A 19,102-nucleotide genomic window follows, 5' to 3' on the forward strand; every position below is an offset into this window, starting at 1 on the left:
AGTAGTGTTTTGGCAGAAAACTAAATATATTTAGGTTTTTTTTAACAAAACATATTTGTGTAAAACAGTGCCACAAAACCATTTTTGAGTGTATGTTTGTACTGAAAACTGAAAAAAGCATATCAAATATAATAATTATATTTTATACTTATATATTACATATAAACATTAACATCTTGTAGGAATAAAAGGTCAGGTCAAGCTCATTGTATTGTATTATACATCATTTACACAGGCCGTGTTCTGCAACAGTGGGTCGTCCAGATGTTCCTCACATACAGAAAAGCAACAGTGTGCATACACACGACATACTACTAACTTTCAGAAATAGCAGTAAGTCATTCCGAACACCCAGCGATGAGATCATTTCCTCCTCGTGCAGGCGAAGGGAAGTGTTGGAGTAGATCTGCTGTGGAGGGGGCCGTCTCGCGGTGGGCTAATTGACATGACATATTGACAGGCACTCTTCTGCGTCTGGGGACTCCGGCGCCTGCACAGCCTTCCACATCTCTAATAATCACTGATTAAAAAGCAGTTAAGAGCCTGTGAAGATCAAAATGTGCATTAACCAAACGACCTTCTGGGAGGGAAAAACAGCCGTGCTGGCGGAGAGAAGTGATGGCAGAAGTTCTCCGGGAAAACGTCTGCCTCTCCCAAACCACGGCACGGTTATCAAGAGATGAGATGTTTCTAAAACGTGCTTGGCTAATATCCTCTTTTTGCCCAGATTCACATTACCTTTATTGAGTTGACACAGGTTTGTTTATGAGCGGTTTCATTGGCTATGCAGCTGCGCCATGCGGCCAAATAACCTTTGAGTTCTGGCTGATCTAATATAATTACATTTTTCCAGTTCATCCTTGACCCCATTCCAATGAAATAATTAAGGTCTCATAACAGTTTAATTTGAAAAAGTTATGCTCTCTCCAAAGCTTTTACGCTCACTGTAGCACGTGTTGGATCGGTTAATATAACAGCTTCGGTGTAATCATTACACAAAATCAGTGTTTGAGCACCCGTTTGGTCATTATTTTTGCAGTCTGCTGCCAAATGACAATAGTGCTTTTAAATATCATCAGATCTGACTGATGTGCAAGGTGCTTTTCTTTAAATATTAATTCTGAATGTACAGTGTTGTCTATAATAAGCCTAATCCACTAAACTACTCAGACACAACATTCCCATCTTTCTTTCCTTCCAATCCATCTCTTTTTTACATTACATGATGCCGTGCTGAACTTCCAAAGCGAGCTTCCAGCTCATTCATTACTGTTATCAGCCTGAACGATTTCTCTCTTCCCAATCAATAGCTTCCTCAGAGCAAACGCGACACGGAACACACACGGGAAGCAGCAAGAGCATCAATCACGCATCCCGACTGCAGAAAGTACAAAGCAGCCCTGAAGCAGATGCGATCCACTTTACTCTCCTGATAATAAAAATGCTTCATAGGTTAGTTTAGCAAGCCTGATGCTTATTCTGCTGAGTTAATTTTGTATTGAGACATCAAATAAATCCTCAGTGGCGTTGCAATGTTAATTCCCGCTTATTAGGAATGTGTAAAACTACATATTTTCAATGTTCAGTATGTGTAAAGATAACCCTCTATTATTAGTGTTTACCAAACCCCAATTTAGTCACATCTCTTAGGGTTCAGTTAACAAAAGCACACATTATTGTGCTCAAAACAGCTGGATGAAAAAGTCTTAAAACATAACATTTACAGTACAAGATGAAAAAAAACACATTGCTTTTGTATGTACTCTTATATGAAATATAATTCTAAAATAGTTTTTTTCACATGCTATACAACCACCATTTTAGGTTCCTCTAAGAACCTTTCAGTGAACAGTTTGCAAAATAACCTATTTGTGTGTGGGTGTGTGGGTGTGTGCGCGCGTGTGTGTGTAAGGAACATTTTAATAATCTGAAATAGAGGTCGACCGATAGTGGATTTTGGCCGATACTGATTAATTAACCAATAGTTTTTTTTTTTTTTTTTTTTTTTTTTTTTTTTAAGTAAAAAAGTTTATTTCAAGAATGAACAATGAGGCATAGATAGTGTAAGTTTGAAGGTCTGTGTTTAAAAAACAGAGCAAACGGAAAGAGTGATCTATATTATAGCTCTATAAATGAATTATAAAGACTTCATTAGAGCCACAGAAAGACAAACGTTTAGATGAAAATGCTCATACAACTCATTATGTATTTTAACAATGACTCGGGTGAATATAGTGTAATTTAATGGAAAACTAGGATTTTCTGTCAGCTGCATTTAAATCCTGGTCTGAAGTTTCTCACACTGTTCAGCATGCAGCATCACATGTCTAAACAAACAGCACGTGCTGTCAGTGATTTCAACCACTAGTTGAACTGTATAATGTATTATGAAAACACAGCCTTCTCAGACGCTCCAGCAACGGACGCAACCCAGAAAACTATCTTCATGGATTTTTGCCGTTAAAAGATTGTTCCAGCATTCAACTATCGGTGCCGATTAATTGGCAAAACCGATACATCAGTCTACCTCTAATATAAGGAACCTTTTTCCATTGATGTTAACCCCTAAATGAGCAATATATTGGCACAGCTGTGATTTAGCCATAATGCACAGCTACAAGTGTGAAAATGTGTTTCTATAACAGTTTGACGGCACGAGTGTAAATACGTAAGAAACAACAATGGAGTGTCTTTATAAAACCCTCTGTTGTGCAGAACTATTTCCTACCACCACGGATCAAAATCTCAAGTTGACAGTATAATAGCTGAGCCCAAGCCTCGTTATTAATTTGAAAACATCACTTTAGAATTAGTAACGAAGGAATGTTGAGTTGCTAAAAGCTTATTGTGTTACTGTATTAAAACCTTGCTGTATTATGTAGAATCGAGTATTATATGAGAGAAATTACCTTTATCTGATACAGCATTCATTCTTCAGCTCAATTTCAAACTCAACAGAAAACATTGTTGCACTCCACTGAGGAAAGTGGTATCTTTGTCGTACTTTCCTCTTAAGGTATTTTTCGGACTATAAGTCGCACCTGAATATAGTCTAGTACAGTATAGTAAGTAATAGTGTAGTCTAGTATAGTGTAGTAAGTCGCATCAGTCCAAAAATACGTCATGATGAGGAAAAAAACATATATAAGTTGTACTGGACTATAAGTCGCATTTATTTAGAACCAAGAGAAAACATTACCGTCTACAGCCACGAGAGGGCGCTGTCAATTAATCAGTTCACGTCAAATTAATTTTTATAAATAAGTCGCACCTGACTATAAGTCGCAGGACCAGCCAAACTATGAAAAAAAAGTGCGACTTATATACCGGAAAATACAGTCTCCGTTAAGGGTCATTTCCGATGACAGCGCTTTTCAATGCATTTGTTGGCTGCATCTTATAAGATAACTCTTTCCCCGGCAGCATTTTTGAAAAAAGTTTTGTACTCATTTAGAAGATGAGTAATAGCGTGTATAACAGTGAAATCATGAAAAGCCATAAAACTCATCTTTGGGGAAAGTGTTGTCTTTTAAAAGAACAGATAACATGTTCAATGGCGGAAGAGTTCAAAATAAAAATAACTTCCTTCTTTACATCTTGTTTACATCTCTTGTCGCCATCCAATGGCGAAACCATGTAACTTAAATCACCTTCACAAACACACACACACACAGTTTCCCAATACTGTAATGCTATTATTAAAGACTATTATTTATATAAAATATTATTGACTGAATAATAATATTTAATAAACAACAACAGCCATCATAAAAGAAGACATTCAGTTAAAAGTACAAGGACAGCACTCTGATATACACCATTAAAGTTTCATTAAATATAACATTATGAGAACAAATATTAGATTTTAACATCAAAGGTTTTAAATGTTTACAAAACCACGGGCAAATTACAGCATATTAAAATTACAAATATATATACGTAAACTAGCCAATACCATTAATTAGCAAGTTTGTGTTGTGCCCATTTCTATAGTTTTACTTTCTTTTCTTCAGGTCTGTATAATCTTTCTCTCTCTCTCTCTCTCTCTCTCTCTCACACACACACACACACACACACACACACACACAGTGGTTCCCGTGCAGCTTTGTGTCCTCTTTTCAACCTTCATACATAAACCACAGGAAAGGCATTGAGCCAGGGAATGCCGTGGGAGTGCTGATATCTGAAATCAGCCTTTAAAGGAGCTTATTTTAATTCTTTATTTGAGGGAAGAAAATAGCTGGGGAGTTGTGCGTGTTTGAATATGCAGCATCAGCAAAGCTCACTGCTGCCCGTTGCAGCCGCTCTCAGAGCCCCTTTTCATGCCTTAAAGGAGCAAATAAATAAAACCCTTGATAAAAATGACACAAGCTTTTTGTTGGAGCTGTCACCTTAGCTACATGTGCCAAAAACAATCAGCATTTCAGATGTCCAGAATGAAATCCCTGCAGTGGACAGTAGACCAAGCCAGATCTATTCTGCCTCATTTCAAAAACACAGAATCTATCAAACCAGCCACAATGGCAGTGACAGCAATTTGCTGAGAAACATTTTGACAATGGGCTCCTTTTCCAGCGGCTTTCATAAATGTACGCACAATTTAATACCCACAAACAATCTGTGCCGTGAATGGATCCACAGATATTTCTGGGGTTTTTTCTTCTTTTTATTATTATTATTATTGCCTGCCTCATTATTGTTCCTGAGCAATGGAAAGGCAGTCAATGGCCCATATCACTCAAAATATATTATCAAACTGTGTCATCCTGTCCCATGGTGCGAGTTTAATTAATTCCAGCCATGAAAAACAGCATTCCCGTTTGGTCAGAGGTGATTATGAGAGGGCCGATTTAATTGTCTGAAGACAACAATCCCAGCCTTGCATACATTAAATATGACAGCATACTTCCAAGCAGCGACTAAGAAAAACGAAACTAACAGGAATATTGTAAATGTTGTAACAACAGCAAACTAATTATCAGTACTCAAAACATCCTACCGCAGAAACACGCACACACACATTATTGTTATTACAATAATGAAATAATTTAATTGAATACATTAACATATGAAGGGTTTTAATATGTCTCATATCGCTAGCACACATGGTGACAGACCGAAAGGTTAAAGTTGAGCAGACAGTCCATGACACGATGACACACAGCAGCTGTGGAAAGAACAAGATTATACGTATGGGTTTATTCTCTCGGCTGTGAATGTTTAAAAACAGCTCAGTGTCACGTACAGCAGCGTGTTTGTTAATGAAACACCTCCTTGAAAGAGCTAGACGAACACATTTCTACAGCTCATTGCTCTCCTGCTGTTCTCTGTGGGAAAACTAGGTCAAACCCGATTAAGGTGGTCAAGCTGGGTTTAGAAAGCTGGTAGCTGGTGTTCTACTGCAGATTCAAGACGGTCCACCAACTCAAAAAAGACCATCAGAAGCTTGTTTCAGTTGGATGTCCCAACAAGGATCACACCGCCCATTACACCACAGGATAAGCTTTTAATTCTCCACCGGTGTCTGGTTCTTGAATCTGTCTCATAGTCTTTAGGTTGGACTGATGCCCAGGTCTCTCGTGTTTTTGGCTAAATGACTGGAGTGTCCCTCCCTGTGGCACCACCCTCATGCTTCAATAGACTGAAAAAGAGCATATTTTTCTAATCGCTGTGTCCTGAAGTCTTCTGCTTCAAAATTTGAGCTGATCTATTTTTGCTCTGCAAAGACACTTTCTCTTTGCAAAACTTTGAATCTGTCATATGGGGTGCATGTCTTGGCTCCAAAATAATGTTACATGAATAAACATTACAACAGTATTTGTTGATTTTCCGTTTTTTAAATTCAGTTTAGTTCTTTTTCTTTTAGTTCTTTTTTTTTTTTTTTTTTTTTTACTTATTATTGTTAATGGTGTTTATGAACATCTCCACACCTTTACAAATCATAAATGACAACCAAGTTTTCATTATTTTATTATATTTATATTTTATTATATTATATTCTGATCAGAATATAATTAATAAATAACATCAAATATATATATATATATATATTTCAATGAAAATATTTCACGGTACAGTTAAACACCAATTAAACTTAAAAATGAAACCATATGAAAAATTAAGTTGATGTTTTCATGTTTTCATATGGTTTGTGGATTGTACAATAAAATTTAAAAATATATATAAATTATGAAAAAAAATCATATGGGCACATTTCAACAGAATATGAGCTTAGAAGAACTTTTCAATAACATTTTCTGTTTTAAATTACAGAAAACATTCTATAAAGAAATGTATTTTTATTTGTGTTACAAATGCAATAATTAAGAAAATGTAATTAATCAAATATAACAAAAAATTAATAAATAAACTGCAATTATTTTCAAGTGACCAGAGGAAGAGCAAATGATGACATAGACCTTCATTGTTAGGAAAACTATCTTGAGTGTGTTTGTCCATTCATAGCTGAAAGAGGGGAAAAGGTGTTGTGTCAGCTATGCATTGACTGCCAAACTGTCTTATCTCACTCTTCCCCTAAGATTAGTCCAGTTTCATCAGCTGTTATTCTGCAGGATCTCATGTGATGCAAGGAAAACACTCATTTACAGGTTTTTTTAATCCAAATGAGAGCACTTTTTCTCACTTACATGATTAACAGTACAGTATCCTATTTGCTGGCATGAAGTGTGAAAAAGATCTGCGGTTGTGTGGTCTGCTGTAAACCCTGTGGCTCTGACGTTTTCCTTCATCTCTGAAACAAAATTACATGAATCAGTGAGGCAAGGAGAGAGAGGCCTTTGGACGCTGTTCCTTCATGTAATAACACTGAAAGAGATCCCGACTTTTCGCTGGACCGGCGGCCAAGAAGTGTAAAATCTCTCACTCTGCTGAATGTGATCTTGTCAAAGGGGGCATTAAATATTGATCAGGAAAGAAGATGGTCAATAAGTCAGGATTCGGATGTTCTGCTGGGAGCCTGGCAGCTCCAGTCAAAGACTTGCAGAATTGTTATGGATCCCGACTGAGAGAGAAGAAGGAAATTCGGCTGCTCATCTGCTCTGATATCACGTAGTGCTTTCAAACACGTGCCACTGTCTAAAGGGGAAGTGTGTTATTTTGTTAAAATAACCTTTGCAACTATTGTTGCTGATTTAATAGATTTTATTGTGTTCCTATACACTACCAGTCAAAAGTTTTTGAACAGTAAGATTTTAAATGGTATTTTGAATGTTTATTAAAGAATTCTCATCTGCTCACCAAGACTGCATTTATTTGATCCAAAATACAGCAAAGTTGGAAATATTGTGAAATATTTTTACTCTTTAAAGTAACTGCTTTCTATGTGTATATATTTTAAAAATGTAATGTATCCCTGTGATCAAAGCTGAATTTTCAGCATCATTCCTCCAGTCTTCAGTGTCTCATGATCCTTTGGAAATCATTCTAATAATCTGATTTGCTGTTCAAAGTTGTTAGTGTTTAAATTGTTTAAAGAAATTTAGAGGAAAAAATGGATTTCACAGAGTTTTAAATTAATTAAATTCAATTCAATTTTATAGCACATTTTACATTACAAATCATTCCAAAGCAACTTTACAGAAAATGTATGTTTTTTACAATATTTAGTAGTAGCTTATCAGTGGTGACTCCGTTTATGTACATATGGCAAAAATGTACAGAAAAAAATCAGTTAAACACATAATCAAACAGACAACGATCACTATTAACAGCAATTATTATATCATGCAACCAAACTTATAGCAAAATTTGGTAGTTCTGTATCATCTGAGGTCCTAGTTGCAAAACAGAGAAACAAATAGAGACATAATTAACGTAGCTGCTGTTCCATCAAAGTAAAATTAGTTTGTTTAACCCAAGCCAAGGAATAATAATGTGTATTTGATCAGATATAACTGCAGTCCAAGATTATGAGATGCATTATTTGAATGCTTGGCCAAAAAGATGCGTCTTTAATCTAGATTTAAACAGAGAGAGTGTGTCTGAACCCCAAACATTATCAGGAAGGCTATTCAAGAGTTTGGGAAGCAAATGTGAGGAAGCTCTACCTCCTTTAGTGGACTTTGCTATCCTATGAACTACCAAAAGTCCAGCGTTTTGTGACCTTAGGGAGCATGATGGGTTGTAGCGTGGTAGAAGACTAGTTAGGTACACAGGAATCAACCATTAAGAGCCTTATAGGTAAGTAATAATATTTTGTAACTGATATGGAACTTAATAGATAGCCAGTACAGAGACTGTAAAATTGGGGTAATATGATCATATTTTCTTCACCTGGTAAGGACTCTAGCTGCTGCATTTTGGACTACCTTTAGCTTGTTTATTGAAGGTGCAGGAATACCACCTAGCAGCACATTACAATAGTCCAGTCTAGAGGTCATCAATGCATGAATTAGCTTTTCTGAATTAGAAACAGGTAAAATGTTTCATAGATTGGCAATGTTTCGAAGATGGAAAAATGCTGTTTTTGTAATATGGGAAATCTTACACTCAGATTTTTTTTGTCAGTTGCAAATTCTAATCTAAAAGATTCTGTGTACTGTTTGTGGGTCCAATTAGTAATATCTTGTCTAATAATGTAATAATGTCTTATCTGAATTTAATAGGAGAAAATTATTGGTCATCCAAACTTTTATATTTTTAACTGTTATCTTAGATAATTTATAAGTTTCATTTGGTCTCGTTGAGATATAATTGACTTAAGTACCATAAGCATAACAGTGGAAACTAATCCCTTATTTTCTAATAATATTACCAAGGGGCAACATGAATATTGAAAATAGCAGAGGACCTAAGACAGATCCTTGTGCATCTTAATGCCTGAATACCTGTATAGTTTTGTAATCGATCTATGAGTATGTCATGATCTATGGTGTCAAATGCGGCACTAAGATCCAGTAAAACTAGCAATGAGATGCAGCCTTGGTCTGACGCAAGAAGCAATTTATTTGTAATATAAAGGAATAAAGGAAGCTACTCTTTAGAGTTTAATTGTGAATTTTTACATTTTCTTCCCTATTTAATGGTAAATGAATATCAAGCTAAATATCGATATTGTACAATATTTTTGGCCATATCACCCAGCACTCTCTATCTTACGCATACATACTGTAAAAACTTGCAAGAGTTTAAGCTCTACAATAGGTAACACACCAGCACATCTTTTATATCTCAAACTAGTTTCATTTTAAACTTCCTGACAGTCTCCGTTGATTGAGAGGTTTTCCGCTGTTTTCCAGACAGCGCTTGATAGCCGAGGGCAGAGGGGCAGGACTCACGTCATCCATCATTTCCACGGCATCTCGCCTTCTTAGGGACATCTGTGCAATCAGTGGACCATCAGCCCCCAAGTCAGGCACCGCTGCCTCCATCCAATCCCACAAATGGTCATCAGGACAAAACAACAGCACTGACAACCTCAGCGGACAAAACAGGAAACAAGAAATAGGGATTTTTCTTACTCCTCATTGTCATTTTATTTATGCCACTGTCTCAAACAGTGGGGCTTGTCTCATTCCCGTCAATCTGATGGTCTTATTTTCAAAAGGGATCGTCTTTCGGCAACCAATTTGTCAAGGGTGAACTACATTCCTCTGTTGCCCTCAAAGCTTCTGACAGAAACATTTATGCCAGCTCAGACTTAACCAGGGTGAATTAAGCTAACATGAATTAAAAACTGCATGGGGAGCGGAATAAATTCAGAAATGTTTCCAAATTTTCAAAAAAGAATATGATTCATATTCTAATACACACCTTCACACCTGATTGTAATAATTTTTGATTTTAATTAATTTTCAATTTATTTAGCCATGTTTCATCTATAATGTCAACTTTAATTCAATATGAAAGAAATTCTCTCAGCTAATTCTGCATATTATGCAAGTACATTTTTGACTATGTTCTTAAAAAATGTTAACTATAAAAATTATTATTATTATTAACAGGGCTCAAACTTCAGTTCAATAGCTAGTTATTAAATAGATATAATAACCACAAATCAGCTGAAGCAAACTTCAAAAGGAATAATTAATTAAAAGAACTGGTTCATAAATGTCATTCCTGTATACTTTTGATTCACCATAAAGGACCAAGAATAATTTGTTTGTGAATCGGATTATAAATCGGATGTATTATATTCTATGGACAAACACATCTTATTTTCTTTAAAATATAAAATGTAAAAATTGTACAATTATAAAATTTGTATAAATAACATTAATAAAATATATTTTGTATTTTTGTTTCCACAAAGAAAATGCTCCGTTTCTTTTCTATTGCAGATAAGCATTTCATGGGTTTCTAAAAATGAAAAAAGCATTTGTTGTTACTTGATGATTGTGACTTTGAACGTTAATTGGAATGTTTTCCAAAAAGATATGAACTCTGAAAATGGCATAGCAAGGTCAGCGCATTTGTAAAATAACAAGATGTTTGCACAGCAGCTGTTCTGTGTGCGAGAAAACAGCGGCAAAACAACCTCCCACCTCTAATGAAAAGATCTGTCCACCTGAACACTCTCATGCTCTCAGCAGCACGTCCTGATTTCACTGTCCTTTCCACAAAAACCCTGCAGTCGCTGGGCTGTTTTTAGACAGAGACTCGATGAACGGGATGTTAATGGATCATCAGAGATCTGACGGGGCGCTACCATCAGGGGGAGGAGGTGGAGAAACAGAGAGAGGGGCTGAACAGAAAGCCCTGCATTATTTATCCAAAGTTAAAATTAATAAGGTCAGATTCATCATTGTCTCCTTCTTCTGCTGCTTGAATTTTTAATGTTATTCATTGGCTGAAAAGAGCATTCACCAACCCGGTGTTAGATTATCCATCAGGAGCTGATCCCTCACAGAGCTGCAGGTCTGAAGAGGATTATGGGTAACTTATCCTGAGTTCATGCCAAAAACTCTCCCGCACAGAGCATCAGAGAAAAATGCAGTCACCTCCACTGCTCTTTACTCACTTACTCTGCAAACAGGTGCCTATTTTTCAGTTCATCCATCCATCCACCAATGGAAGTGCATTTTCAGAAAGCTGAGAGTAAATTACAATTTGCATATGCCCTAATAATGAAAGTGAAAGTGACATGACATTCAGCCAAGTATGGTGACCCATAATCAGAATTCGTGCTCTGCATTGAACCCATCCAAATTGCACACACACAGCAGTGAACACACACAAACTGTGAACACACACCCAGAGCAATGGGTAGCCATTTATGCTGCGGCACCCAGGGAGCAGTTGGGGGTTCGGTGCCTTGCTCAAGGGCACCTAAGTTGATGAATTGATGGCCCAAGACTCAAACCCACAACCCTAGGGTTAGGAGTCAAGCTCTCTAAACACTAGGCCACAACTTCCCCTGATGAAATTCTGACCAATAATAAGCGTCACATCAAGTACAAAAATGTATTTAAAATGCATTTACTGTATATTTACGATTTGCTACAGATTACATTTATTAATGTTACTTTACATTTATTAGTGTTACTTTTAGTGAGCGCTAAATTATAGCAAAAATAATCTTAACATAAAAATAGGTGAAATGAGCCGCACATAGACATCCAAAGGTTCCAATATATGCCTCCCTGGGATAATTTTTGACTTTAATATTGGCATTATGTACATCATACTTCAAAAGTAATGTACACTGCATGTTTGCATATGGTTTAAGAATCAAACAGAATAAAGGAGGCGTGAGAGAAAGAGAGAGGAGGAGTCCCGATCTTTACTCCTCTCTGTCTGGCTGGTGGCAGCAGGTGTGCCTCTGTCTTGAGCTTATGGCATCAATTTAAATGACAGATAATTACTTTTGTGACAACGTGCCAATGAGATTAGGCCCAGGCAAACAACATAACAGCAATTTGCTCTGCTCTGGAGAGCAATAACACCAATCATAATTAAGAACTATGGCCAAAATAGCAAGCTGCTGCATATCGTTGAATACAATTACGTTTCACCAAAAAAAAAAAAAGAAAAAGTGTGTGTGTGAGAGAGAGAGAGAGAGAGAGAGAGAGAGAGAGAGAGAGAGAGAGGAAGAGAAAAAGGCCAGTCTGCCGTGAGACACCTCTCCTGGGTCTTTTTTCAGAATGACATAAAATGATTAATTAACTCATTAATCCTCCTCTTTTTCTTAAATAGATGTTGTCAAAGACCTGTCAGCCTAATTTCGGAAAGCCACAGTCAGGAAGCTAGAAAGAGTTTTGCCGCAGTGTCCGTTTAGCTTTTCATGTCAAATCCAATCAAAGTCTCAATAAAGACTCGCTCCTGTTTGCGGTAACGTTCGGCTGTCATAACATTGAATCTTACAGCATTTTCTTGTTAGTGTCATCTAAACCCAATGAAGCGTCTAAATTCACCCACTTTAAAGTTTGTGGATATTATAATATTTGTTCTGGAGGGTTGCTGGAAGTGGAAGTGTATTTATCTGCCAATCTTTTATTTCGTCTTAAAAGACAATGACACTAAAAGCATTTAACCTCCATAGTGCAATATATTTCTGAGTGACAGAATGTAGGGTGGGATCTGATTGGATTGTGCCATGTTAGGCCATGATATTATTGAAAAGAAAACTTGTTTCAGAGGCAGAGAAAGCCACTTCATTTTGACACATTTTACACAAAAAAATATTTCAGATAACATGCACTAATAATGCATAATATGATCATGGAAATTAAATGGGTTAGTTACACATAATCTTTAAGGAGAGATAAAATCATCAACCCCAGCATGAAGGTGAATGAAACTGGCTAGTGTTAGATAGAGAAGCAGTATGGTTCTACCTGTGAGACAATCTAGGGTAAGTGTTGTATATAGCAAGAAATGACCCTTGTAATACACTTACCAGCAGACCGCCACAAAGCCCACCATCAGGAACAAAAGCATCTACAGATCCAACATTATGTTAATAGCACACACCTTCAGCTCTGATCAAGGAGACACAGTGAGGCTAGTGGGTTCTCATAAACAGCCCACTTGTGTCATCTCAACAGGAGAGTCTTCTATATAAATCAACATTAATATGATTTGCAGAAATGCGTAATCTGCCTTTAGGAATGAACAGGATGTTGCTGAGAGCTCAAGCTGCTAGAAGATCTGCCCTGCAGTGATGTGAATCTTGGCTGCACCCGAAATCATCTCCCAGGAGTGAAGCACCTAGCTAACGAGAGCTCGGTTTCAGCAGCCAAATCAGAAACATGCAGCCTCTCCACTGAATCAGACCTAAAATATTACCCAGGAGGCTTTGTCTGTGCGTGAAGGGGACATTTAGCTGCAAATGGCCATCTTTGAAAAGGCTGTTTGACTGTTCAATAGAAAGAGGGAGGGAGTAAGAAGAGGCCTTGGGTTTGCCTGTCAGTGGCTGCATGAATATTGTATCTTCTGGCATTTGCCTTTTGGGGCCTTAAGAGGAATGAACGGACGACAGTGTCAGTCACCGCCTGCACAGTTTGAGATGTCACATGGATTCTGATTATTTATTCAGGTTTATGGGGGGCAGGGAAGAGTTACATGGTGAATTTAATGGAAGCATGTCTGGGTCACCTCAAAATGAATATATATATATATATATATATATATATATATATGTATGTATATATATATATATATATTAGGGGTGTAACGATACGCGTATTCGTATTGAACCGTTCGGTACGACGCTTTCGGTTCGGTACGCGGTACGCATTATGTATACCGAACGGTTCGTTGGAGTAATTAATTATATTTGAAAAAAAAAAAAAAAGAGAGAGAGAGAGAGAAATATAATGATATGCGTTCAACAAGGTAGCCCAATAACCCAAACAACGTAACAGGCAACGCCCCTGACACTCCCGAAGAAGAAAAAAACACCATCTTATATGTTTATGTTAGGCTACTCAGCAGGCGCTCGCTCACTCAGTACGCGCTGAAGGCTCGTTGCAAAATAGCCAATGCGTTTAACAGACTAGAAATGAGAAGATCCTCCAATAACCAACAGGTCTGGTGTTTGGGTGCACTTTGGATTCCCTTTAAGCTATAATGGTGATGGCAAGAGAGTGGTGGATAAATAAATAACGGTATGTCGCATCTGCAACATGACAGGGTACACCAGCGGGATTACAAAGAAAAAGAAAAAAAAAACAGCGGGAATATCTGGGATATATGCGTCAGTACTATCTGGGAAAAGACGAAAAAAAGGAGAAACATGCACGCAGCAAACTATCCCTGCAGCATTTAGACACTATAGCTTACAGGGAATCCAACCCAAACACCAGACCTGTTGGTTATTTTAGGATCTTATATTTCTGGTCTGTTAAATGCATTAGACATTTTGCAACGAGCCTTCAGCGCGTGCTGAGTGAGCGAGCGCCTTAGGGGCCGTTCACATATCGTGCCTAAAAACGCATGGAAAACGCTAAGCGCGTCTTTCTCCTCCTTTCCAAAGCGCTCGGGCAGAAGCGCTCATGAGGCGTCTGTCTTTGCTAAGCAACAATGACGTGCTCTCTCCATGAGACGCGGAAATTTCAGCGAAGGATAAATGGATTTGCAGCTCTAAAAATCGCTTGCAGTAGCTCTGCTACTGAATTTATTTCAAAATTGCAATCCATATACAACTATGATCAGCTGATCCTTCATCTTGGCTGAGCTCTCAACGTTGTTACGGGAAAGGATGAAGCTGATTGGTTGGTTCTTGTCACATGACCCGCGGTGCGCTTGCGGCATTCTGAAAAGTTGAGATGTTTTTACATTTTGCTGTATCTAAAACGTATCGAACCGAACCGAACCGTGGCATCAGTGTATCGTATCGAACCGAACCGTGAATTTTGTGAACCGTTACACCCCTAATATATATATATATATATATATATATATATATATATATATATATATATATATATATATATATATTATAAATACAAATTTTTTTTATATAATAAAATATTATATAATTACATTTCAAATAACAATAATGTAATGAATAATAACTATCACCATTATATTTTTTATTAAATTCTGAATTTGATGTTACACAACAAATTTGTTATATGAAACCAATAAAAATATATAAATTTATAATACAAATATATTAAAGTACTTTTGTTGAAGTCAAGTTTACAAACACCTTGCAGAATCTGAAAAAATGTTATTTTACCAAAATAAGAGGGATCATACAAAATGCATATTGTTTATTACTGAAAAAGATATTTCACATAAAATATGTTTACATATGGACCACAAGAGAAAATAATAGTTGAATTTATGAAAATGACCCCATTCAAAAGTTTCCATACACTTGATTCTTAAAGGGGATAGTTCACTCCAAAATTACAATTCTGTCATTAATTACTCACCCTCATGTCGTTCTAAACCTGTAAGACCTCCATTCCTCTTCGGCACACAAATTAAGATATTTTTGATGAATTCTGAGAGCTCTCTGACCCTCCCATAGACAGCAATATAATTAACATTGAGAATTAACATGATCAATGTTCAGAAACATAGCGAGGAGATCTGTACTTTTTGTACGCAAAGAAAACAAAACCTATCCGTGTGGTGCAGCTGACACAGAACAGCATACGCCGTTTACGTTCAGTGGATACTCTCCAAAATGGCTCTAGGATGACTCGGAGGAGACAAATTATTTAATTTAGGAATTATTTTTGTTTTCTTTGCTTTCAAAAAGTAATCTTGTAGCTTTGTAAAATTTCAGTTTAAACCCTCATGTCACATGGATAATTTTTCGATCTCCTTTGCTACGTTTCTGGACGTTGATCGAGTTAATTACATTGCTGTGTATGGAAGGGTCAAAGAGCTCTCAGAATTCAACAAAAATTTCTTAATTTCTGTTCCAAAGAAGAACGGAGGTCTTACAGGTTTAGAACAACACGAGGGTGAGTAATTCATGACAGAATTTTCATTTTTGGGCGAACTATCCCCTTTAATAATGTGTTGTTACCTGAATGATCACAACATTTTTTTTTATATATATTTTTTTTAGTGATACCTCACTGTTTGACAGTTAAACTGCCTGCTGTTCTTAAGAAAGATCACTTATGTCCCACAAATTCTATGTTTTTTTCAGCATTTTTGTGTATTTGAACACTTTCCAACAATGACTATATGATTTTTGAGATACATCTTCTGATCAGAATGCAGATGTGTTTATTTAGTACTGGCCTTAAGAAGGTACAGAAGATACTTACATGTTTCAAAGAAGACAAAATAAGTTAACACCCTTTCCATCTTATTTCATTCTGCAGATTCTGCAAGGTGGATGTAAACTTTTGACTTCAATTCTAAATACTTTAATAAGTACTTCCTAAAGTACTTTATCATTTACATAATGTTCCACATTACAGTAATAAATATTTGTATACTCTGTTACATGCTAGAAGAAGAAGCTGTATCAAACATATGCACTCAAAACTAGGGGACTTTATGTTCCTGTGGGCTTTCTGGAGACATTTCCTCAATGTCTGTTCCTCCGACAGGGTGTGTGACCATTGTATTTCTGCTCTCACGACTGTCCTGTTTCCCCTCTCCTGGTAAATGAACGTTCAGAATCAAAGCTGGAAGAAAATCACAGACCAATCAGCGGTCAAATCAGCTGTGGCCTCGAGGAGAACGGCTTTGTGAAAGGCATCTGTTCCTTTGAGAGCAGCTTGTCGTGGCCCTTCGGTAATGTGGGCCATACGCTCTGCGGTCCAGCCCCCCGAGCGGCTCCCTGCACAACAAAACGCTCACAGCCTCCCCCAGTGGCCAGCAAGAGAATCGCAAGCCATTCTCTCCGATCCTCTCACAAGCTCCAGGCTGTTATTCAACACTGACATTTCTCAACCAATCAATACCTCATCATTGGCAGCAACCGGCCCGATCCAACCCTCCAGAAATAGCTTGCGCTCAAAGTGCACAGATGTCACTCTGTTTGTGTGTGCGTGCATGCATCATCTCCTCCGATGCCATTATAGAAAGAGCATTTACATGTCAAATTGTTTATTAATTCATTTCATTATCAAATTCACCATAGCTATCAGAGACATTTATATCTCGATAAGATCTCTTCATGCATGAGAATGGAGACGTTCTCGGTTCGGCAATGCAAATCAGTCGAGCGAAAAGCATTAACACCCACAAACACAAAAGTGCACAAAAGCCTCAATATCAAACACTCAAATGTCACTCACAGTTCATAAGCTAATCAGCTCAGAACCCCGCACGAAAAGGCGAGAAAGAGAGAGATAGATGCTCTTTCATTCATCCCAGACAAAGCTATTAAAAGAGAGAGAAAGAGAGAGATGGAGTGATAGAGCAGAGGAGACTCCATAGTGAAAATGAGCAGGATATAAGCCAGTAGATAAAAGTCATTCAAAGCCGTTTCCTCTCCAATAAACGCACACACACATGCAGATTTACAGTTACATCTCAAAGCTGTCTGTCAACCTGAGTGACAGGCGCTGCCTTATCAACAAGTCACAAAACACTTTTAAAGCCCGCCCCTCCCTCTCTGCACTCATTCCAAATATGCTGCTGTCTTATTGTTTTTAAAGAAGATAACATCAACGTATTTCCTCAACACATTACTTTGCTCTATGGGTTTTTCTGCCTATTAGCGAATACTTTGTTTCACAGTAATGGAAAAATACATATTCAGCCGTAAAAGACAAAGACTTGTAGAATACACAGTCTAATCCAAATACACACAAATGAAGTGAAATTTACAGTGGCCCCAAAAAGTATTTGGACTTTCAAGCCACACTTAAAATGTATGAATTTCTTTGCCTTAGATAGAAAAATATCAAACCCAGTTACATTTGCATTCAAATGATATTAGTTTCTCAACACTAACTTCACTTCTCTTAGTCATTTTTCCAAAAGACTTTTAACTGGGATTTTGGTGATTTTTCACACACAACAGGTGTAGGTCATGACATTATGCACATGTTCTACTAACATTTGTGCAAACACAAAGTGTCACAACACTTTTCGTCTTCATTTTGAACAGTATATATATAGTTTCAACATTTTTACCTCAACAAAATACAAGGCAGACAACATAAACTCTGCATTCTAGCGGCGCCTCCAGGAGTGACAAAGAGCAGTGCATTTCAATCAATTAAATCCCTGTCCAAACTCAACTAGAATCATTTACGGCGCCATATCTGTTCCAGGAGCTGAGCGGAACACTTAATTACCTGTCTGGAAAAGTGTCTTTAAAATGAAATATTGAAGGCACCTGATGGTGCACTAAGCAACAGCCCTGACTCAAGTCTGCAATCCTGATTTACAGATTCATTCACTAACCAGAGTCAACTGGCCACAGCAATTAATTTATAAACCGGTAAGCCTACTAATATAATTGTAAATAGTAAATAAGGCTAAGTGAATTATTCTGTTTCATCCCTAGTGAAAAATCTAGTTTTAACCAGTAGGTTTTTATATGCTTCCAAAGTGAAGTTTTCACATTGGATTCCATATGGATATTTTGGCTAGAGATATTATCACAGGGCTTGCAAAATCACTAGCCTATCAACAACCCAACTATTGTATATTCCAGTTAGGCTACCAGATTGTATCACCACACTGCCCCATGGCATCTTAAATAGTGGTCCACATATATGTTGGCCGATATTTTTAATAATTTTTTAAATATCAGCATCAGCAGATATGTTTTTCTGTTTGGCCCATGCGTTCGAGGCTGGACTTTTAATGTGATGGCACTGAGAGTGGCAGCGTCTGAGCACACCGTGCTTACATTCTCCATTATGGAGAAACAGTTATGTTTAATATGGATAGAACTCGGTCTAATAATCCAATAGAACTGTTAAGCAAAGGAATTAAAATTTATACAAATAGTATTTGAACGATTGTTTTTATATTATTAGTAATAGAAAGTCAAACATTATAATACTTTCTTGATTGCCATCAGCATTAAATCTTTGAATGGCTAATGAAAATGTATTTCACAAACCTTGCGAACTTGCAACTGTTTGTTCGGATGTTCTCTGCATTAACATGAAACATTTAATTTGTGATATCAAATTATGCTGCACTTCATGCTTTTGCTCACTGTCATATTCATGTCATTTTCACTGTGTGCTGTGTGTAAAATGAG

The sequence above is a fragment of the Carassius gibelio genome, chromosome B10, assembly GCF_023724105.1.
Source record: "Carassius gibelio isolate Cgi1373 ecotype wild population from Czech Republic chromosome B10, carGib1.2-hapl.c, whole genome shotgun sequence".
NCBI lineage: Eukaryota > Metazoa > Chordata > Actinopteri > Cypriniformes > Cyprinidae > Carassius > Carassius gibelio.